General features: G+C 39.3%; 1 protein-coding gene across 5 annotated transcripts in view; it reads left to right on the forward strand.

The window, feature by feature from the left end:
* Nucleotides 1-22186, forward strand: part of MGAT4A (alpha-1,3-mannosyl-glycoprotein 4-beta-N-acetylglucosaminyltransferase A) — an 85338-nt gene that overhangs the window by 6262 nt on the left and 56890 nt on the right. The window contains exon 1 of one of the 5 annotated variants that reach the window (XM_056329974.1): nucleotides 4201-4403. The exons of 3 other annotated variants lie outside the window; for them this stretch is intronic. The gene's annotated coding sequence lies outside the window, so the exon portion shown is untranslated. One more of the 5 variants, XM_056329973.1, reaches the window with a different exon arrangement.

Here is a 22186-nt window from a genome sequence, read left to right on the forward strand (position 1 = left end):
ATTTTCCTTTTTAACTTATGTTTAGCATTTTATTAATTTGCACAAGTAGTCCAAGACCAAACCAGTTTTGAGTTAATTTAGTACCATGTTATCAGAGACATTTCTGCACCAGTGGAAAATGTTCAGAAACAGATGATATATATTTATTAAGATATTTTTTCCAGCTTGATACAATTTTATGTTTATTTAGTAAGCCTTACAGAATTGTATCTTAATTAATGTAGAAAAATTTCATTACAAATTTGTGAGTGGCTTAATTAGAAGCAAATACAGTGCTTGCTGTTCTCGTTCACTGAAAGGCTATGGGGTGTCACATACTCTGATCATCTTTTTTTTGTTCATTATGTTTATATGGCATGCACTAGATTCCTGTAGGTATTTTTCAGCCTTTGGATGGCAAAGTAAATCTGCACTTGGAAAGAAAATATTATGTACATTTTTAAAAAGAAAAAGTAAACCTCCAAATTGCTAGCTTCTCAGTGAGAACTAAAACAAATTTTGCTCTTTAAAAGCAGAAGCACAGTGCCTTGTTTCTAACAACCCTAACCCTGTCTTCAAGTGATTAATTTTGAAAAAGTGAAATCTTGGATAATTGCCACTTAAAATGCAGAATCATTTGTGGAATAGCAGTAAGACTGGGATTATGTGCTATTTTTACAGATCATGTCTTCCTTTAATAAATATACGTAGTCCCAGTCTCTGCAGGATAGCATTTAGATGCTTCAAAGTGGTACAGACTTTGGTACCAGTTTAAAGTACAACAATTGATCTCTGGAGAACAGTGCTTTACAAACTTTAAGGGTATGCTGAGAAGTTGTCAGGAGCTGAAGGAAATACTCTGAAGTTCCAACATTGGAAACAGTATGGTTTTTAGCTTGCCTAGTAATCTGATTGCATAAATAACCTTTCACAGGGCAGATACTGCTGTTTGGATGAAATAGCCAATTATGTGGGTTTGCTTTTTAAGTTGACTGTGTTTGAAGAAGGTTGACTGAAATACCTCTCATTGTTGGAAAGAGTATTAACAATTAGGCTAGGATTTTTGTTGCTTTCTGGACCCCATGCAATGTTTAAAAGCACTGGAGCTGTAAGGAAGCAGTGCAAGCCCTGAATACACCTGGGAAGGTCCATGAATCCCACAGGAGCAGTAAAGAGTTGCAAGACTACTTTTTAGGAGTTAAAATGCGCTATGGTTAGTACAAAAGAAGTAGTTGTTGGAAATCAAATCTTACCAAAATGCTGATTGCTTTAGTGCATAGAAGGACCGCTTTTAAAGGATCTGCAGTCACTTCACAGTTAGTTCAGTGTAAGATGTCCTTGAATCCTCCTAAGACAGAGCTGTTTTGCAAGTGATAACTTCATGCTTAGCACCATCTCTTCTGACTGAATTATGCTTTCTGGTACTACTGACCTGCTCCGGGTCACAGGTCTTCACCACCTCATTTGTGAGCTGCAGAAATGCAGTGTTTTTATCCTAAAGGTACTGCTCTTAAGAGGATCTAATCAGTACGCAACAGTACTGTGTACCTATTACACCCGTCACAGAAATTGTCAAAGCTATTGTAACACTATATAGAGAGTGTAGTCTTGACACTTTGACCTTTAATGTAACAAGTGGTCAGAGTATGTAATGTTCCAGGAAGAACGTTATGCTCCATAATGCTCAGGAACCTCCTTTTCTTGGGTCAACAAACTTCCTGATGCCTGTCACCAGCATGGAAGTTGGGAAGGAAGATAGTAGATTGCTGAACTAGGGCAGGTGTGGAAAGATGAAATTCATCAACCTCATCACTTTGCTTCCCACGCTGAAGTCCTACTCTGATCCTGCTATCTTTGATTTTATTTTTTTTTTTAAAAAGCAGCGCACTTTTTTCTTTAAAGCATGTGTTCTTTGTTCTTGGTGGAAGACAGTAGTTGGCGGTGTCTTGCATCCCTTTTAGAAGGCATGTGGCTACTTGAAGTGGTGAGGACATGTATGGAATATGTATTGAGAAAATCTGATGCAAATTAACCCTTCAGGATTGTCTAAATTGTAATTTTCATAGCAATCTGACACTAGTAGTATATGTCGTCTTTTTCCCATGTAAAACAATCTTCTTTAATGATGAAGAATTGGTTGAAAAAGCTTCTGTTTCTCAGTTCATCCAAGGGTGTTGTCGTTACTGTAGGGTCTCCTCGCTGCATGAGGATGGCTTATTTTGGTACATAGATTTAAATTCACACGAGAAGTTGTCTAAGAGGACTTTTACTTTTGAGATATATAATGAGCCTTCTTAGTTTGCTGAATATTCACTCACACTGAAGTAATGATGGCTGGAGAAAGTTTTGTTTTAAGCATGATGCTTTCTTTCATTTGGCAAGAAAATGACCTGGGCTGTATAATAAAACTGTTTTGTTTCTCCTCTGGCTATTTTCATCAAATTAGAGTTGCCACAATAATTGTCAGTGCTGAAAAGTATTTAAATTTAACAAGCAGCATAGGAAAACTTAACTGAAACTAAAACAAAAAGTCTTGGCCAATGGTGGAAAATTTTAGAGTGAGAACGAGGGTTATTAGATTCCTGGAGGAAGAATAATCCTACAGAACTATGGAGAAAACAGGGCAAGGAGGACAGGAGATGGATAGATAGATGTATGTATGTCCCTCCTCCCCCAACTCTCCCCCCCCCCCCCGGCAGTGGTTATGCAGATATTCTCTTTAAAAATAGATCAGAGATTTGAGAGATACATGTTAGTATTTTGCAACCATAACCCACCTTAGTTGTGCTTTGATCCAAAGAGAAGCTGTTATTCACGTAAATGCCGATTAAAGTCTTCTGGCTGCATGTTCTAGTTTTTGGAGTTTTGTGCTGAATTCCCACTGGTGTGAATTGGATGAACCAACCAAAAAAGTTAAATGGACTACAAACTGTGAAGAGTGGAGGCAGGGGCAGGAAGGGATGAGATGGGATGCTAAATTAGAAAGTGCATGTAACAATTTATTCCAGTTTGGAAAAGAGAGTTTGTCTTGTCTTGTCTTTTCTGTTAAATAGGTGAGGAAGTGTTGGTTTCCTTTGGAAATTCTGTTGCAAACGTTTCAGGAGCTGAAATTAAAGGAAATGGGACATTTTTTTTAACACCAGCACATGAACGTTACTCTGGTCTTTATCTAAAATAGACTTTCAAGTTTGGTTTCCAAAACTGACAAATTAGTGTATAGCTTATTGATATTAAAAATAGGAGTTGAATTTCATTAAAGCCAGACAGGAATGTTGGTTTGGAATGCTTACTGAGAGTCTTGTGCAGGTGGTGAATATGCTGCCCTTCCCAGGTGAGTTGAGCAGAAGAGATAAATATCCCAGCTGGTCATGTGGGCAGTGTTTAGATATGCAGTATCTTTGTGTCTGTCTTGCGCCTGTTGCAGCAGAACTTCTCTGGTACCGCTGATTTTGGTGAGCTGCAGTGGAAAAGATAGCAACTAAAGGAGCTTTTGCAACACTGTGTTGTCCCTTTGCTATTTTTGTGACCTGCTAGCTAGGTTAGCTTGACAGTTTGTGAGATTCCAAAACTTGATTGCTAGCAGCAAGTTTAGTGTGACCAGTCTCAGCCAACATCTCGAGATACTGCTTTTGATTGTAGTCCGTTTGTCAGAGTTGTGGAAAGGCAATGCTTTTGCTCAGTGTGGCTTCTCTTAATGCTATGTCAGCCCGAGCCTTCTATGCTTGCATGACTCCTCCAGAATGCTGGTTGTTGTTCTCCTGGAGGGACTGTCATGTGAGTAGTTTAGCCAACACAGGAGAGAAATATGCATCTGATACAGTGGGGTATAACCAGCTGCAAGCTATGTATCTCCTAAGAAACCTTTGCAATTGATTGTAAGTCAATGTGTATTTCTCTTCTTGCTAGTAACTGTATTTCTAGAGTAGTTTAACTCTAGGTATATGGCTGTATTTTTAACGGTGTCTGAGTTTGCTGGTGGTTGATATTTTCCGTAGTGAATCTGGGTGATGAGAGGAAGAGATTTCTTATAAATCTCAAGCATCACCAATCTGGGAGGAGCAGGGAAGGTACGCAGAGAGACTGAAGTTTAAAATAACTTATGCAAATTGGAGGCCTAGTCAGGAAGGGAGGAGTGGAGGGTTGAAGGTAAGTGAAAGTGCCCCAAACAAAACATGAGGTGCGGTAAAGCAGAAGAAAACCAGATGTATACATAAAGAATGGGGAAGAAATGTGGTGTTAGGGTTCTAGTTAGGAATGGCAGTTTACTGTAAATTATAGGCTAAGTGGGAGTTGTCACATTATTGATGAAAATGAAAGCTGAACAGAAAAGAGGTGTTAAGGAAGTAAAGAAGTATGAAGTCTACTACAGCAACAAGACACAGGAAATCTTTCTGATCTGCTTGATACTGGTCTGCTTCTGGATGGTGTGTTGCAAAGAAAACTGATCCATTAGATGGGGTCCAAAGGAGCAATAAGTGATCAAAGATCTAGGAAATCTACACTGTAAGGGAAGAATCAGTGTCCTGACATTCTTTAGTTTAAAGGAAAGGTGTGAGAGAAGACAGGAAGATATTTTTCAAATACTTTTAAAGTTCTTGAGAGGGGGAGCATAAAATAGATTGTTTGTGGCCATAGTGAATAGCAGGATATAAGGGACTGAAATTGAAAGGGAGAACAAGGTAAGGTAGTGGAAAAAGTTTTTGTAATGGGAAGTATAGATACATTCTAGAGTAGATCACTGGGAGGGATGATGACAAGTAGAGGACACCAATACCATGTTTGGTACCAGTAGAGATTTGGGCTAGCACAGGAAGAGAGAGTTACAGTGTTTTTTAAAGTCAATGTGACACTCCAAAAATAAGTCTTAGATAGGGAAGACCTACAGCTGGCAGGAATGATCTAACTTTGAACTAGTTATCTTGCTGAAATTAGTGTTGAGTAGGGGGTTGGACTACACGACCCCCAGAGGTCTCTTCTAACTTAAGTTTGTCTAGGTATTCTTGACCTTTGCCGAGTTTATCTCTTCTTGTGCCAACAGTGACGTGCCAGTGCTTCTCATTACTAAAGAATATTGATATTTGCATGAGATACGTGAAAGTTTCCCTTTATTATCATAAAATTTGATCCTTAAAATACATTAAATGTTTGCTTGTATTTCAGTAGTTTCACTTAACCATTTATTGTTAATGTCCACAGCTCTTTCTATAGCTGGGAACCATAAAAATACTGTGTTAGAAGAATCTCAAAAAGTTATTTGCTTTATTTTTCAAGTGTGATTTTTGTTTTGTGGGTTTTTTTAAACACCCTCCAACCCACCCCACACCCACCCTTGCAGTTTAGAGTGGTACCTTACTCTGTAGCTGAATTCCTGCTGTGTAATCATGACTTTACTTGCCTGGGTAACAAAAAAGCTTTTTCCATTACTGATACAACCTTTAGGATTAGAATCCTGTAAGTTGCTGCTTTTTAAGATGAGACATTGCTAAGTCTGTAATTTAGTTTTGTTGATAATGCACTATGTTTTGTTTTCCTGAACATGGCAGAAAATGAATACAAAGTGATTTCTTTGCTCACAGTGCAAGGCTTTATTCCAGCTAGTCTCTGCCTACAAAGCAATTACTCTAAAGTATTTTAGAGTTGTGCTTCCAGCTGCTTTTCCAGTTACCTCCTTGGTTGACACAGAGCTTTCTGTCTGTTCTTGTGGATGCTTCCCACAGATGTGCCACCCATCTATCTAACAATAAACAACAGAAATCCTGTTTTTGCTTGTGGCAGTATATAATTTTTTTGTCTTATGCTCAAAAAGAATATAAAAGTTTCCTATGCTTATCAAGCATAAATGCTGCTGTTGTAGCCCGCAGATACATCATGGTCTTACTTATCAAGGCCACGAACATTTAAGTTTCCTCAGACAGTTCAGAGATGGGCTGAACTAAATCTTTTTTCCATTACAAATTACTAGTAAAGTAGTTGTGCAAATAAACAGCCCTCGTACATAGTTGCACAGCCCCTAGAGACAAACTGTAGAGGTCCTGTTGGGGAGAGATTTGAATAAAACAAACGTGATGGGATCACATTTGACTTACAAGGTGGTTGTTAATTTGCAGCAATGTGGGAGCACGGTGAAGCTTTGATCTCGAGTTTTTTGCAAGGAAGACAAGTTAGAAAGAATATGTTCTCAGAAACAGAGCTTGTTCAACACAGTTGTCAAGGCACAAAGAAACAAGGAGCATCAGCAACCTCAACCACAAGCCTATGTGGAAAAAATTATTGAACTTCTGCAATGGCTTGAATTTTGTGCCCAGGCTAAGAAGAATTTTTAAAAGTTTTAGCTCTTAGAATAGTGTTGTCAATTGTGAGGTGGTAGCACTCTTCTGACCAATTATCTTTTGATAGATTAATTTTCTTCTAATGTATCAAAACACTAAATGTTTGGCTGTGGATCTACCATTACTAATGTAATTTTAATTTAGGAAGCTAGCTTTTCTTGCTGTAGTTCCTGGCTTGTGTGTGTATGTTTTGTTGGTTTCTGAGAGGAGGGAAAGGAATGGTTTAAATTAAGAGTGTCTTGGTTTACATGTACAGAAACTCAGAGTTATTGACAATTCTGTAGTAGAAGGAAGTCATGTTAAAGTATTCGGAAGCTTTCAGGTTGTCAGAACTGGATGGTTGCTTTTCATTCTGTGTCACAGTTCTACTTTCCTGTGTGCTTTGTTTCATTGCCACATTGGACTACAGCTGAGTTAATCTGTCTGAGAACATACAGCATTTTAACTCTCAAAATCTGAGCCCTGAATGTTCGACAGTGTATGAGCGTATAATGTGATGATTCTGGGAGAAGGTTTGAGATACATACACGTAGGTTTTCCTGGACATGACGACTTTTCCTTCATGGAAATCTTGTGTGGGCAGAAATCCTACAGGTGCAGAGGCTGTTAGCCCTGGATGGGTGGATGCAGCTGCGCAGGCATCCTGTTACTGACCAGGTTACTGCATGACCAGAAATCCCAAGAGGTTAAGTAAGTGACACCTTTGGGAAGTTTTATATAAGTGTGGATTTGTGATAAGTAGTTGCTAAGCAATTGCACAATAGTCCATGTACTTTTGGGATGTCTGAGAGGGACCAGCTACTTGGTTACTGCCCAGTTGGTTGGTGTATGTGCCATGAGTCACATTCTAGAGCAGGGGCCCTCAAACTATGGCCCGTGGGCCGCAAACGGCCCCCCAGGGTCCTCAAAGGGGGTATTTACAGACCCCCCCCACCCCCCCCCACCCCCCGCCAGGGGTTGGGGGGGGGAAACCAAGCAGCCGCAGATGACTGCCTGCCACTTCATCTGCGCGCCGACCCCCTGTATACAAAGTTTGAGGACCCCTGTTCTAGAGGATGTATAGAGGTGCATGTGTTGTAAAGTTTGTTTGCGTGGAAGCATCAGGGTTAAACATTTTTGCTTTGCACAAGTGTACCTGTTGACTAGGGAGGCTCTAGATGGATACAGGAAACACCTTTCCAAAACACTCCTGTGTGGACACTTGATGGTAGAATAACTGTTTTCTCTTCTGATGTCAATGGGATACATGCATTCATAGGTATAGATGACCTTTTAAGTTAAGGCTTATTTTCCCTTGTTCTCCTTGTCCACACTGCTTTATTGAGAGGGCAGTTGTATAGATTTAAGGTGCAATTTTACATTATATAGAGACACTGAAAAAGAGACTAATGCTTTGCCATGTATTTGTAATATGTTGCTTTAAACCTAACTGTATTTAACTTAGTTTGAAGTTTTTAACTTGGAACGAGCTGTAACTGAATGGAAGACTTTCTCTCGTATTTTGGGGATCTAGAGATTAGTTTCATTGGGTTTTGTGGTATTTTAGCTATGTGTAGATAGCAATGATCAAAGATTTGAATTGGGTGAAGTTGAAAATTTGTTTTCATGCAGGAAAAAAATTGATTCTAGGACATTCAAAATATGTTTGTATATTCAGTACCAATGACTTTAAGTTGCTCTCCAGTACAGTTTTAATGATAAACTAATGACTCAGATAATGAATGAAGGATGGCTGTGGTTAACTGTTTTTAAAAGTTGAAATGTCACTGCAGCTTCTTTTGCCTTAAGACATGCTGCTGTATGCTCTTTCTCCCCTCTGTCACTCCTTTGTAATACTTTTTCAGTCTGTCCTCCTCTTGGGGTTCAAATTTGGTGTCGTCAGTAGCACTGTATTCCTGTAAGTTTGGAGGAAACAGGCTGTTAGGACCAGGACAGAGCCTCCGCTTGGCTCCGTGGAGGGAAGGGCTGGAGCTCAGTGGCAGTGTTGGGCTTTGCTAGCTGGGCAGCCGCTGCTCATCTTCCCACTGCCCGTGCAAAGGGCGCAGTGCTCTGTCTGCTGCAGCACTGCTGTCTTTTGCTAGTGGTTGAAGGCAGATGCTGTTAATGCATGGAATAATTATGTGTATGGGAAGACGTACGCCAGGGACAACATGAGGAGCTGTGGGCCAGGGGCTGAATGCTGGTGCTGCTGGTTAGGGTTATACTGGCAGAACACCAGAGGGTCCTGGGGTGTGGACAGGGGTCTAGGGGAAGAGCTGGGGCCAGTGGGATAGAAGTTCCTGTAGGTGAGAAGGGGTGGAAACAGCTGTAGGAAAACTGTGAAGCATGTAGATGTGGTATCTATGTTCAGGTCTGGGTGTTCCCTCCTTGCCCCACAATCTTGGCTCTCACTATATGTAAAATCACCGGTGTGCCAGGTGAGAGAGCTGCTTTATTTAAAACTTAAGCAGACATTTACACATAAATTGTATCTGTTATCTGTCCATGATACTGCTGGTTTAGTCCTACTTCAGACTGTAGGAAAAACTGCTTGTGATCGTTTTTGTTGGATGTATTTTTGTACTTGGTCCTCTTTTAAATTAGTAAAGAATAGCCTTCAGGGTCTGGCAAGAATCTGTGCTTAAGCAGTTTGCTTTTATCTGTAGTGGTCTTGTGGTGTGACTGAATGTTTGTACATGTTTACTGTTGTCACGCAAAATGTGCCAAGAAGAAAAAGGCATTTGTGGCTACTTTGCTGTGTTGTTTATTGAAATATCATAGATGCATTTTTCAAATGGAAAGTGAGTCTAGGAGGCTGATCGTTACGCTAAAGGGGATATTGCCGTCTGGTTTTTAAGTGAAACTGCAGAGTTTCAGAGCTGATGCAGTTGACTCTACCCTTCATTCTCAAAAAAAACTTTATAGCAGATTGATTCGTATACTGCAATAATGGCATTAAAGTAATGGGACACGTAATAGAAACTTCTATCCTATGGCTGTATTGATTTGCATCTTTCAAAAATAAAATGGGATTTGACATACAATTTTTTTGAACAAATCTTTAGCAAAACCCAAAGCCTTTCCTGTAAGGGAAAATAAAAATATACTTTATTTCAATTAATCTTTATTAAGATGTGGTTTATAGCCACACAATGCTTCTTGGATCTCCTCTTCTGTGGGAATAAGTCCTACACTGTGCTAGTTCTTCCACAGACTCTGGGCTTCCGGGTTACAGAAAGGATCAATGTGAAAGTTATAATTCTACTCAGAAACCTTAACCCATTTTAAATACAAATGGAACCACATTTCCCTGTGGTGTTGTAGCATCACAAACTAATGTTCAATAATATTGATGAAGAATAGTGTAATGGAAAATAATTAAAAATACGTAATGAACACAGTGATTTGGGAAAGTTAAACCAAAATAATAATTTTCTGCACTAAGTATTTTGAAGACTCTGTACTTATCACCAAAAAAACTGGAATTTTCACTTTCTTATACCACGTGAGACATTCAAATGGCCTTAGTCAAGTCTAACTAGAAACCAGGTAGTGCTTTCTTTAACCTTGTGAAAACATTTGCTACCTGCTTCTAGGCCATTCTTTTCCTGTTTACAGATTCAATTGCCTTGATTGAAATTCTGATCTGTTGAAGTATATTACTTGTTCTAGCATTTGCGTATGACATAAACATATCTGTCCCATCCCCCCCTTGATTTTTTTTAACCTTTTACTCATTCTCTTTTAATTTATAAGAAAGTTCTCTGTGAAACAAAATGATGAGAAAACAAATATGATACATATAGACCATGTTAGAGTTGAGATTAAACTAGTTTCAGGTGTCTAGCTGGGGCTGAATTTTGAACTGGTGTAATGCCATAATTACAGGCTTGAGATACACTACTGCTCACAACTGCATATTGATTAGCATGATGGTCATCTCCAACCATACCTGAATCTGTAGGTTTTTTTCAAATGCAGGCCTACCTGTGTGTGTTATAATGCTCTTTCTAACTAGAATTTAGTCTGTCATCAGTATTCTTATTTAAGACTTTTGGGTGCTTCCAGAACAAAAATGACTAAACTTGCACCTTATTCACAATTTTTAACCGAGAAATTTTATTTTCTCCCTTGAATCAGGAGGTCTCTCAACACTAGGCACTATGAGATGCAGTAGCTGGCTTTGGTTCAGCTGTATAGCTAATTTTGTGTTACATTAGCAGCACAGTTTACTGGTGTAACAAGAGCTGGAGAAGGAGGGGAAAAAAGGAGGTTGATTGCGGGTCAGTTTTTTGAACTTTCTTACGTGTAGTACATCATGAACACAAGGAATAAAGTGTGTAACCTTTGTGTGTGACTAAAACTATCTCTAATTTAAAATATAGCTATAACTAGCTATTAAAGCAGGAGGCTGATGTGGAGGCATCAGATACGTGAAAGATTTACAAAAAGTGTAGAATGCAGGTTCAATTAATGACTGGCTATTTGCAAGATGTGAGTGAAAGGGTTAGAGGAAGCCTGCATGATTACCAAATTGATTTAGAAAATTGGTTTACTGTTTGTGCACCCTGGTTTGAATAATAAACATTTTCAACAAAAGTGTTTTTACTGTGAGCTGTTATGGAAACTTGTTTTCTCTTTCAAATCCCTTTTCCAGTTATAACTTACCAAGTCAATAACAGGGAGACTCAAAGACGCTACTCTTATGAATTCTGTTGCAGCAGGGAGCACTGTTTTAGTAAATGGAATTAGAAGTTCAGTAGGTTATAAAAAGGTGGTATGCAGAGAAATGTTTTTCATTAAAAAAAACAGACAACACCAACCACAAAACCCTCCAGGAATTTGAGACTGCTAGATAGCATGAATATTTTAATTTGATATCTTAATAGAGGTGTATGTCCTCATTGATAGAAAGTAGCAGAAAATATTTTCTGATGGAGATCTGAGGAGAAACATGAGATGTCACAGATGACTTGTAATTCAACCCCTTACAGTCAGTTTGACTACCTAAAGGGTAATTACGTTTGTTTATACTGTCAGCAAATCTGTAAGTATTTCAGGTGAAGGGGTCTCGTTCTTTCTTAACAGATGTGAAAGAATTGCGTTTTACCAGGGTTAGATTTTGGTATTATTTTTGTTGAAATTATGACACCACACAGGGATGTGGATTGTTACATTATGAAGCCACACTCTGCTAGGATCAGCATAAGAAGTTATGGCTTCTTTCATGTGTCATGTTAGAATTGAGTGTAATTAGCTATCATGTAGGTTTAAGAAGATACTCTTGTTGATTTGTAGCAATAAAGTGTATATATACACATACATATAAACTAAATGATGGAAGCAAACAATAAATAGATGCAACATGTATGCTTAATATATGCATTTCTGCAGAAGTGTAGAATGGAAATGCATATGTTAAAAAAAATAATGCAGTGGGGATGCTTTCTTTCTGCTAATGTGCTTCAGTGTGGCCAAGAATGCAGGCTACATATTGACCTGTTCTGTATGTTAAAAGTAAAGTGTGTTTCAATGCTGTGATTGTAATCTCTGCCTATACTGGAGCTTTGTTCTTGCTTGAGCAGTAGAGTTGTAGTGTGGCTTTTTACTTGGCAGTTAGGTTTGAAAAAATAATCATGAGATAATGATCTTAGTAGAAGCTGCCTCTGAAAATTGTGTTCCTGTTTTTGAGGTAATAACTGTGATGTTGCAGTCAGTTTCCTAGTTTCCTTTACAGTGTTGTACACCTTGAGTCTTGTGCAAGACAAATAAGAAATAGCAAAGAGGAGGGTTTTAGTGAAGGTTGTTTGAAGGTAATGTTTTCTGACACCGTATAGTTTAAAGTCCAAATTACATGAATTCAGTGGTGTGCATACTCAGCTGAGCTCTTCTTTGATTAATTTCTCAAAGTGAACTCTTTGTGCTATGCATGTCTACAGCTAAAGCTGCAATAATTTTCCTTGTACAGCTTTGCTTTTTGGAAATAGAATCTATGAAGCTTTTACTTATTCCTTAATGTTTCTATTCAGAGCTAGAGATGTGTTAAATGCTGATTGCTTATTGTGGAGCTGATTTAGCATATGATTTAAGTGACCTTTGTATATTACTTTCCCTTTAAAGAAGAAATGCTAGCAGTTGACAGTGCTTCTTAGCACTGGGAATAGAATAAAAACCAAATAGCTGGAACCTAAAAAGCCCCAAGGATTATATTCAGGCATGGAATCCTGGGCAGTGTTGTTTACTAGGCAAAGAAGCGTGAATGCTAGTTAAGTTAACAGTCAGATCAGGACAAATAAATTGTGAATGTGAGATTTCCTCCCCCCCCCCCCATCACTGTAGCTTGCTGTTCTTTGTTTTAAAAGACTTCCAGCTCAAATGCTGCCAATAACTCTTCTCAAACAAATCATGTGTTTAACTGTTCTTATTGTCTGATGCCAATGCAGAGACAGAACACCATATGCTCCTGTTGACTTGACCTCCTTAGTCGTGGGTGTCTGGATTTTCTGATGTATTATAATTTTTATTTCTTGTGTCCAAAGGGACTTTCAGACCCTCTGTCAGCCCTTATCAGTGGAGATTTGAGAGTGGTGTCGTAGTGGGTTTTGTAACTGCACAGGAAATTTTCTAAATTGTGACTTTTCTGTATTGAACAATTTGTATATAGAGGCAGAGGTGATCAATTGCATCTGGAAACATTTAAAACTGTTCCTGGCTGCTCTATGGAGCTATTAAAATACCCCTTAAGTAAATTGTTCATCAGTTGTCACAATTCTAGTTAGGCTTCTTTGGCTTTCTGATTGCTCAAGATTGTTTTCTCTCTAGAAAAATGTTTTATTCTGTGACTTTTTAGAAAAACAAAAACCCCAAACCTACCTCATGTACTACTTCATGCTTCCATTTTGATTGGTAAGCTGCAGCATTTTTAGTATATTTATATCAAAAACAGGAAAAATGGCGTGGTGAGCAGGTTCTCAGTCTGACCTGTTTTGTACTCCTATTTTTCTGCTTTGTATATGTGGAATCTCTGAGAAGGGTGGGGGGGTTTACTTATTCAAAAGAATATTTACAAGTGAATCAGTTCCTAAAATAGGAGGGGTTTACCGGTTGATATTACAAAGGATCATATTCAGATTGCTTTAAAAAATGTAATGAAAACAACGTCGGCTCCTGCTGCCAAGGAATGTTTAAACAAAAGTATCTGGACTGAGATTGGATCAGGCCCTGAAAGTTTCAAAGCAAACACTTCAGACTTCTGCTATTGCATTAGAATTGGAGAGAACAAAAAACATTATTTGTTTATATAGAACCTTGAAGTGCAAAATATGAACGACTTGCAATAAAAAATTAAGTAATTATAATTCTTGAGTTATTTTTTTTTAAGTAGGGAAATCTGTAGAACCTTCATTCAAAAATAACCTGTTATTCACAGTGAAAGCTACTTGAATAAGCACTTTTTAAAATGCTTCTAGTCCTAATAAGTACATTTCTATGTGGAAAACAAGGGCAATAAACATTAATTCTGCTAGATTGTTTGGGTAGATTGAAATAGTGGATTGCTGAAATGACCCGTCATTTTGAGTAACAAGATTAGGGATAAAAGAATGATTTACCCTCGTGTTTTCCTAAATCTTGATACAGGACCTTTTTTGTTTGTTTCATGAAGCAGAAATGTTTTTGTTTGATTAGTAGGATGTATTTTTCATATGTAAATCTTCTACCTTACTTTACTGTCTTTAATTCCACAGAATAATACACTTATAAAACAATCACATATTCTCTAATCCCTTCAAAAGAATAAAACAGATTTATGAATAGGCATAGCTGCAAACTCTGTAACTGAAAAGACCCACAGGATCAAGTGTTTAAAGAGGACTGATAAAATTTGACCTTGAGCAGTTTTCTTTAAGAGCTTTTATTTATAGCATGTCTATTGTTAGCATTTACAGTATACTGCTTTATTCTGTATTTGCATGGTTGATTACTTTTCTGCTTCAGATTTAAAAACTCATCATAACTTGCTTATAAAAGGCTTTAATTTCACTTAAGAGCAAGGAAGCTGATTAGCTCATGGGGAGTAGTCATCCATGGTAATATATTGTAACGCTTCAAGGATGCCATGTATCAGCTTTTAGGTTTGGTGACAAAACCAGAATCCGATTTCTAAGCACACTTGAGATTTAATTTTTGAGGGCAAATTTTATTAACACCTTCTTTACTCTTCACTTTGACATTGCTGGTTATAAATATGATTTGTGCCTATGTACGGGTTTTTACATTTGATTATCTCCTCGGCTTGTTACAATATTTTACTGTTTTTAGTTTACAGGTAGTTTCTGGAACATCTTTTAATCTCTCTCAGACATGGACAGAGGATTTTTTGGCAATGCCTATGTGATTGGTTTGACAGTTCCTCTGCTTGCCTCTCCTCAGTTGGACATTTGAGAATGCAGTCCTTGATTTGTGCCTTGTGAATATTTTCTGAGCTCTGGAGTCACTTCCAGTGACTGCCAGTGGAAGCAATGTTTTTATTTCCTTAGTAAATGCTACTATATATTTCTTGTCTGCACATCTTTATGTGGATGCTGGATGATTGTACAGGGCAGTGAGAACAGGATTTTGTATCACAGTATTGCGTAATTGTATTTACAGTTATGTTTTCTAAAACCCATGCAAAATAGGAAGTCTAGCCTTCATCAAAAAGTGTCAGGTTTAAGATTGAGTATTATTAAGTGCTAGTTCAGTAAGAATTTCTTTTGATTTACTAGAGAAATTCAGTCTGTCTTTTTTTTTTTTTTTTTACTGACATTGGAAAAATGTAGTCTGCCACATTAGTGTAGCAGGATTTTAATTTAAAAGGATATCTGTGAGGGACAAAGACGACTATTTGATCAGGTGATACTACAAATGCAGTCGCTTGTAAGGTACTATGTAAGGTATTATAGATCAAGTATGGTCTAAAAAATACCTGTTGCATACTTCCCTGTGGGAGTGACGTGCAGGTCAGTGCAGGTGTTGTCATGACTTACTGCATACTGGTGTAGTTGATATCGTGATTTCATGGATCTCGTGAAGCATCTGAACTGATTTTAGGGAAAATGCAGAACTTATTTTTTCACCTTACATAGCTGATACAAAGAAACACACCTGTAAAAGTTTTATGCCAGATTGAATTGGCTGGCATTTTGACAAATTCCTCATTCATGGAAGACCAACCTGCTCTTGCCACACCCACTACTGATTTATAAAAGGCAGTGTGGAAGCTCTTTGTCCATTAAGATCTCTATTTTGTGTCAACCTGTAAATTGATCAACATCCTTGATGCAAGTAGAATGAACTAATACATGAAGCTTGTTACTCTTCTCTGACCCATGGCATGATGGTAACTATTGTGGGGTTTTTATAATGGGAGTAATTGAATATTTGTGTGCAATGCTTTGTTGCTGAGTGGAATCTATTGTCTGTATGTGACAGCAGTCAATTCTTTGTGTTCCTATTTAATGAACAAAGAAGGTGAGAGGTTTCAACAGTGGGTTTTTGGTTGTGGTGGGGTTTTTTTTTTTGGTTTTTTTTTTAGTTAAATACAGGCACCTCAGTTCAATAAGTTCCATTTCCAGTTGTGGAAATGGCCTATGATTTAACATATTTGTAAACTTGCTTGGTTGATAAGATAAGTAACAGCTTGCAAAGCTTTTGTACTGCTTTTTTAAGTTGTAGATGGTGCTTCTTTTAGTGGACAGTTTAGATGGTTTATGTCCCTTTTTCTTTGTCCACTGTTTACCCCGTTTCTTGAGAGAGGCATTTCTGGAGGGTCACAAAACATCTCTGATCCTGTAGTGCCTGTGCCTCCTTTCCCTGGTGCAGCATTAACAAAGATGGGTGTGTAGGCATATCATCTAAATACATGCTCCTCTGTGTTCCTCTTATGCTACTGCCTAAGCTATGAAAATAAAAACTTCCGAATTATCATATGTTGATATATGTACAGCTTTGGTCAAGACTGTTGTATACTTATGTGCTCTCAACAATATTAAATTGCACCTGCAACCTCGTCGGTGGATCTAAGTAGTTCTTCAGGCTTCTAAATAGTGAACTGAGAATTTCCTGGTGATTGCTTTAATAATACCAGTATCCTGACCAGGAATCCTGTTCAACTGTACTTTCTGTGTTTTAAGGTTAATGGCAACACACACACGCACATATGGTTTTCAAAAGTGCATTGTGATTCAAAGTTCGGTGCCTAGGTTCTTTCTTTGAAACTGACAAAGATGGAATGACTAGCTACGCAGATGAGGGGAAGGTGGTGGATGTTGTGTACCTTGACCTCAGCAAGGCTTTTGACACTGTCTCCCATAACATCCTCATAGGTAAGCTCAGGAAGTGTGGGCTGGATGAGTGGACAGTGAGGTGGATTCAGGACTGGCTGAATGGCAGAGCTCAGAGGGTTGTGCTCAGCAGCACAGAGTCTAGTTGGAGGCCTGTAGCTACCGGTGTTCCCCAGGGGTCAGTGCTGGGTCCAGTCCGTAGTCATCAACGACCTGGATGAAGGACCGAGTGTACCCTCAGCAAGTTTGCTGATGATACAGAACTGGGAGGAGCAGCTGACACACCAGAAGGCTGCGCTGCCATTCAGCGAGACCTGGACAGGCTGGAGAGTTGGGCACAGAGGAACCCGATGAAGCTCAACAAAGGCAAGTGTGAGGTCCTGCCCCTGGGGAGGGACAGCCCCATGCACCCAGCACAGGCTGGGGCTGACCTGCTGGAAGGCAGCTCTGCAGAGAAGAACCTGGGAATCCTGGAGGACACCAAGATGCCCATGAGCCAGCAGTGTGCCCTGGTGGCCAAGATGGCCAGTGGGATCCTGGGGGGCATTAGGAGGACCATGGCCAGCAGGTTGAGGGAGGTGATCCTCCCCCTCTGCTCTGCCCTGGTGGGGCTGCACCTGGAGTGCTGTGTCTGGTGCTGGGCTCCCCAGTGCAAGAGGGACAGGGAACTACTGGAGATTTTCCAGCAGAGAGCTACAAAGGTGATGAGGGGACTGGAGCATCTCCCTTATGAGGAAAGGCTGAGAGCGCTGGGCCTCTTTAGCCTGGGGAAGAGAAGACTGAGAGGGGAGCTTTTAAATGTCTACAAATATCTTAAGGGTGAGTGTCAAGAGGATGGGGCCAGGCTCTTTTCAGTGGTGCCCAGTGTCAGGACAAGGGGCAACACAAACTGCAACATGGAAAGTTCCATCTGAATGGAAGGAAAAGCATCTTTACTTTGAGGGTGAGAGAGCACTGGGACAGGCTGCCCAGAGATGTTGTGGAGTCTGCTTTCTCTGGACACATGCAAAACCTGCCTGGACATAACTGTGCAACCTGCTCCAGGTGAACCTGCTTTAGCAGGGGTTGGACCTTTCAACCCTGACCTTTCTGTGATTCTGTGATCCATCTTCATTTCCTTTGTGGGTGTTTTATGGTGAAACTTCAAATAGCCAGAGGCAGCAGGATTTTGCTGATTCTATAAATGTCTGTACTCCATTCACTTTAAAAGTGCACCCAAAGTAGTTTCTTCACAGAGTTTTCATATTGGAATGGACTACACTATTTCAGCTGGAAGGGACCTACAACAATCATCTCGTCTAACTGCCTGACCAATTCAGGGCTGACCAAAAGTTAAAGCATATTATTAAGGGCATTGTCCAAATGCCTGTTAAACGCTGACAAGCTTGGGACATTAAAAATTTTCATTTTGCTAAAAAAGTAACATGAACAAAATCTAAGAGCAGTTGATGATTTTTAGTGGCACTGAAGCTGAATAGCCATAGAATTGCTTTGGTTGTGTTTCCAGGCTAGTTTTGCTGTTTTGTTGTTCAGTATGTATTTCATTTGGAATTCTGATACAGTGAGTGTTCTGCTAGTGCAGGTAATTTACCTACAATTCAGACTTCTTTTGATGTTCTAGTTGATCTGAGATAATCTGCAAAATGCTTTTGTAAGTTCAAAGTACAGTGTATTTTCTTGTTCCTTTCATTTGTCCTTTTTTATCTGAAGGGAGAGCTCTTTGTCTTTAGAAGTCATCGGTCGAGGTACACAGAGTAGACTAGTAGTACAAAACCCAGAACTAAGAAACTAGATGAATGCCATGATGTTCAGAAGCTTCATGTTGAGCTTAGGAAATTGGCATCTGGTTTAAAACTTCACTTATGAGCTGTCTCAATTTGGAGCAAGAATCAAATTATGTAATCAAGACTGTGTCTAAGAGGAGAATGGATTGAGTTTGTAACTTAGGCTAATGGTGACTTTTTTGGAATTACTTTATTTTTTTTAACAGTTGTTTAGTGGGAGAACCATAAATAACCCAGATAAGGAAGAGTAGGCTGAGTGCTGAGATTTCATCTCTGGTGAAAAACTTGCAAACCTTCACAGTTTGATTTAAGTTTTAATTTTCAAAATACTGCATGAACTTTGAAGTGCGCTTGTCTAAATTCTAGGTTCTGCGTATTTAGGAGAACATCTTGCAACAAGGGGAAAAAAAGTTGATAAAACAAACTGAGTGAGTTAATGTAGTGTTAACTTTCCAAGAAGCGTGCAGCATCAAGCCAGCTAAAATATTTGGGTTTCAGCTTCTTGAGTTTTGCTGAAACTACTAGATTTTAAGAGAAAATGATGAAGAATTAATGCCTCCAGTTCTCAAGTTATTTCTTAACAAGATACTTTCATTTGAAGTATGAAAGCTAGTTATTTTTATTTGATCTTTTTGGCTTCCAGAGCAAAGTATGGAAAAGATCACCTTCACATTTCAACATAAAATACTGTTTTATTCTTAAATAAAAATACGACTGTGTGCTGAAACTACTGGAGACCCAAATGTGTTTGATATTGGCTACAGCTGCTGTTAGAAGGATGTTTTGTTTGTCAGAGAACATATGTTTGGGGTTCTTCCATCAGCTGTATAAGGCCAATAACTTACTGTCTGAATTCCTTCCTCTGTTTTCTGAAACAGCTCTAAGTTTCAGCATAAGAAGAAGAAAGTAATTTATAATATTGTAGCAACAGAAGCTTTTTTCATGGTGCTGACCACTGATCTCTGTGACTGTTTCCTTTATGGTTTTAGGCTCAGTATTTTTCTTTCAATTGTTACAGCAATGAAAAAAGTGGTTTGATACTTTTTTATAAGAAAACCATTCAATTTCTTTAAGTTTTAGAGAAACCTTTGAACAATAAAACACTAAATGGTCCAATGTGTTTTGATAATATTGGTTACATTATTGACTTTTTGTATATATGATGCTTACAAGTGAGCTTGTCATAGAATAGAATATCTCAGTTGAAAGGGACTTAAAACAATCATCCTGTCCAACTATCTGACCAGTATGGGACTGACCAAAAGTTAAGCACGTCGTTAAGGGTATTGTCCAAATGCCTCTTAAACACTGAAAGGCTTGGGGCATCGACCACCTCTCCAGGAAGCCTGTTCCAGTGTTTGACCACCCTCTCAGTAAAGAAACGCTTCCTCATGTCCAGTCTAAACCTCATTGCTGTGGCTTTGAACCCTTCCTGCACATTCTGTCACTGGATCCCAGGGAGAAGAGCTCAGCACCTCCCTCTCCACGTCCCCTCCTCAGGAAGCTGTAGAGAGCAAAAAGCCTCAGCCGCCTTCTCTCCAGACTAGACCAGCCCAGAGTCCCTAGCCACTCCTCACAGGACATGCCTTCCAGCCCTTTCACCAGCTTTGTTTCCCTCCTTTGGACACATTCAAGGACCTTCACATCCTTCTTAACTCGTGGGGCCTAGAACTGCCCACAGCGCTCCAGGTGAGGCCGCACCAAGGCTGAACACAGCGGTACCATCACCTCTTCTGGCCGGCTGGTTGTGCCGTGTTCGGGGCACCCCAGGGTGCGGGTTGCCCTGGTGGCTGCCAGGGCCACTGCTGACCTGCATTGAGCCTGCTGCCGACCAGCACCCCCAGATCCCTTTCGGTAGGGCTGCTCTCCAGCCACCCCTCTCCCAGTTTATACTTGTGCCTGGTGTTACTCGCTCCTAGAATCTGGCTTTTGGGCTTGTTAAATTTAATTCCATTAATCGTAGCTCAGTGCTCCAGTCGATCTAGATCCCTCTGCCAGGCATTCTGTACCATGAGAGAGTCTACAGCACCTCCCAGCTTAGGATCATCACCAGACTGGCTAATGGTGCATTCAGGTCCTGCATCCAGATATTCACATTGAACAGAACTGGCCCTAGAGTTGAGCCCCAAGGAATACTGCTGGTGACAAGTTGCCAGCCAGATACAGCCCTGTTCACCACAACCCTTTGCACTCTGCCCTTCAGCCAGTTCTTCATCCAGCACACTGTGCACCTGCTCATGTCACAGTTGGATAACTTGTCCAGAAGGAGGCTCTGTGAGAAGCAGTATCAGTTTTCCTAAAAAAAAAAAAAAAAAAAAAAAAGCATCCACTGTCTTCCCTTCATCTGCAAGGCAGGTGACCTTATCATAGAAGGATGTCAAATTAGTTGAACAGGACTTTCCTTTTGTCACCCCATGTTGACTGCTTGATGATTGCATTGTTCTTTAAATGCCTTTCAGTAGTACTCAGTTTAATCTTCTCATAATTTTTCCAGGAAATGAGGTTACACTAACACGTCTGTAGTTTCTTGGGTCTTCCCTCATGCCCTTTTTGCAAATTGGAATAACGTTGGCTAGCTTCCTGTCAGAGGGCACCTCCCCAGACTCTCACAACCTTTGGCAGATGATCGAGGCAGGTCCTGCCATAACATTCACTGCCTCCTTCAGTACTCTGAGATGAATCCCATCAGGCTTCGTGGACTTGTGAACATTCGACTGATAGAGCTGGTCCCTTACAATTTCAGTATCCACAAATGGAAAGTCACTGTTCCTGCAGTCGTGGTCCTCTGACTCAGAGGACTGGGCAGCCCAAGGTCTATCAGTGTTATTAAAGACTGAAGCAAAAAAATCATTGAATGTATCTGCTTTGTCTTTGTCCCTGTTAGTTATGTGATCATTATCAAAAAATATTGGTCCAAAGTTTTCTTTAGACCTCCTTTTGCTATTAATATACTTCACAAAGCCGTCCTTGCTGTCAGATAAAGCACTGGCCAATTTCAACTGTAATTGAGCTTTGGCCTTTCATAATGCATACACATTTCAGAAAGACTGCCTTGAATTGCTGGAGAAGCTTCTACAGTCACTTGCAGATTTTGATTTCCTCTTCCTTATGAGGAAAGTCGTGAAATTTAAAATGTAAATGGGACTTCTGTGTAATATAGTAACATGTTTTCCTCAAAAAGTCCTAATTTTTTGATGAAAAGATTTAGCTTTCAAATTATTTCATATTTTTTGGGGGGAATCAAATACCAAACTTGAGGTAAGTCAGATAAGTCAAGGTTTAAATAAAAATAGATCCTTAAATTTAATCTTGTCGGCTCATTCCCAAGTGCTTAGGAGTCAAGAACCCTGAAAAATCACAGTATTTATAAACTCCTGATGCCTTAAGGGACACTTATTTTTCTAAAGTCTGGGACAGGTGATGACCTCTATTGGTGGTACTGTAAGAGCTAAGAAGTATTTTCTCCTTTACAAGTGCCTTTCAGTATGAAATGAAATTTGATATTGCTGCTGTTGTGGTTTTCTCTTTGCTTGTAAGTAGTATGTGAGTAGTTGATCAATGCTTTGCAGTACTGAAAATATACCAAAGATAAAACTATTAGAAATTTAAATTTAATTTGTTTTGTTTCAAAGTACAGGAAATCATATTATAAAACAAAGTGCCAAAAGGCCAAATTACACATTAATCTCCAAATACATGAAAAGTGCTAGCTCTGGTAGTGCTAGAGATGTAACTGTTTTAAATGGCTTAAGTTCCTGCAAAGTGATTTTTACTTTGTTTTGCATAAATAACT

Source organism: Falco biarmicus, chromosome 2, assembly GCF_023638135.1.
Source record: "Falco biarmicus isolate bFalBia1 chromosome 2, bFalBia1.pri, whole genome shotgun sequence".
NCBI classification, from domain to species: domain Eukaryota; kingdom Metazoa; phylum Chordata; class Aves; order Falconiformes; family Falconidae; genus Falco; species Falco biarmicus.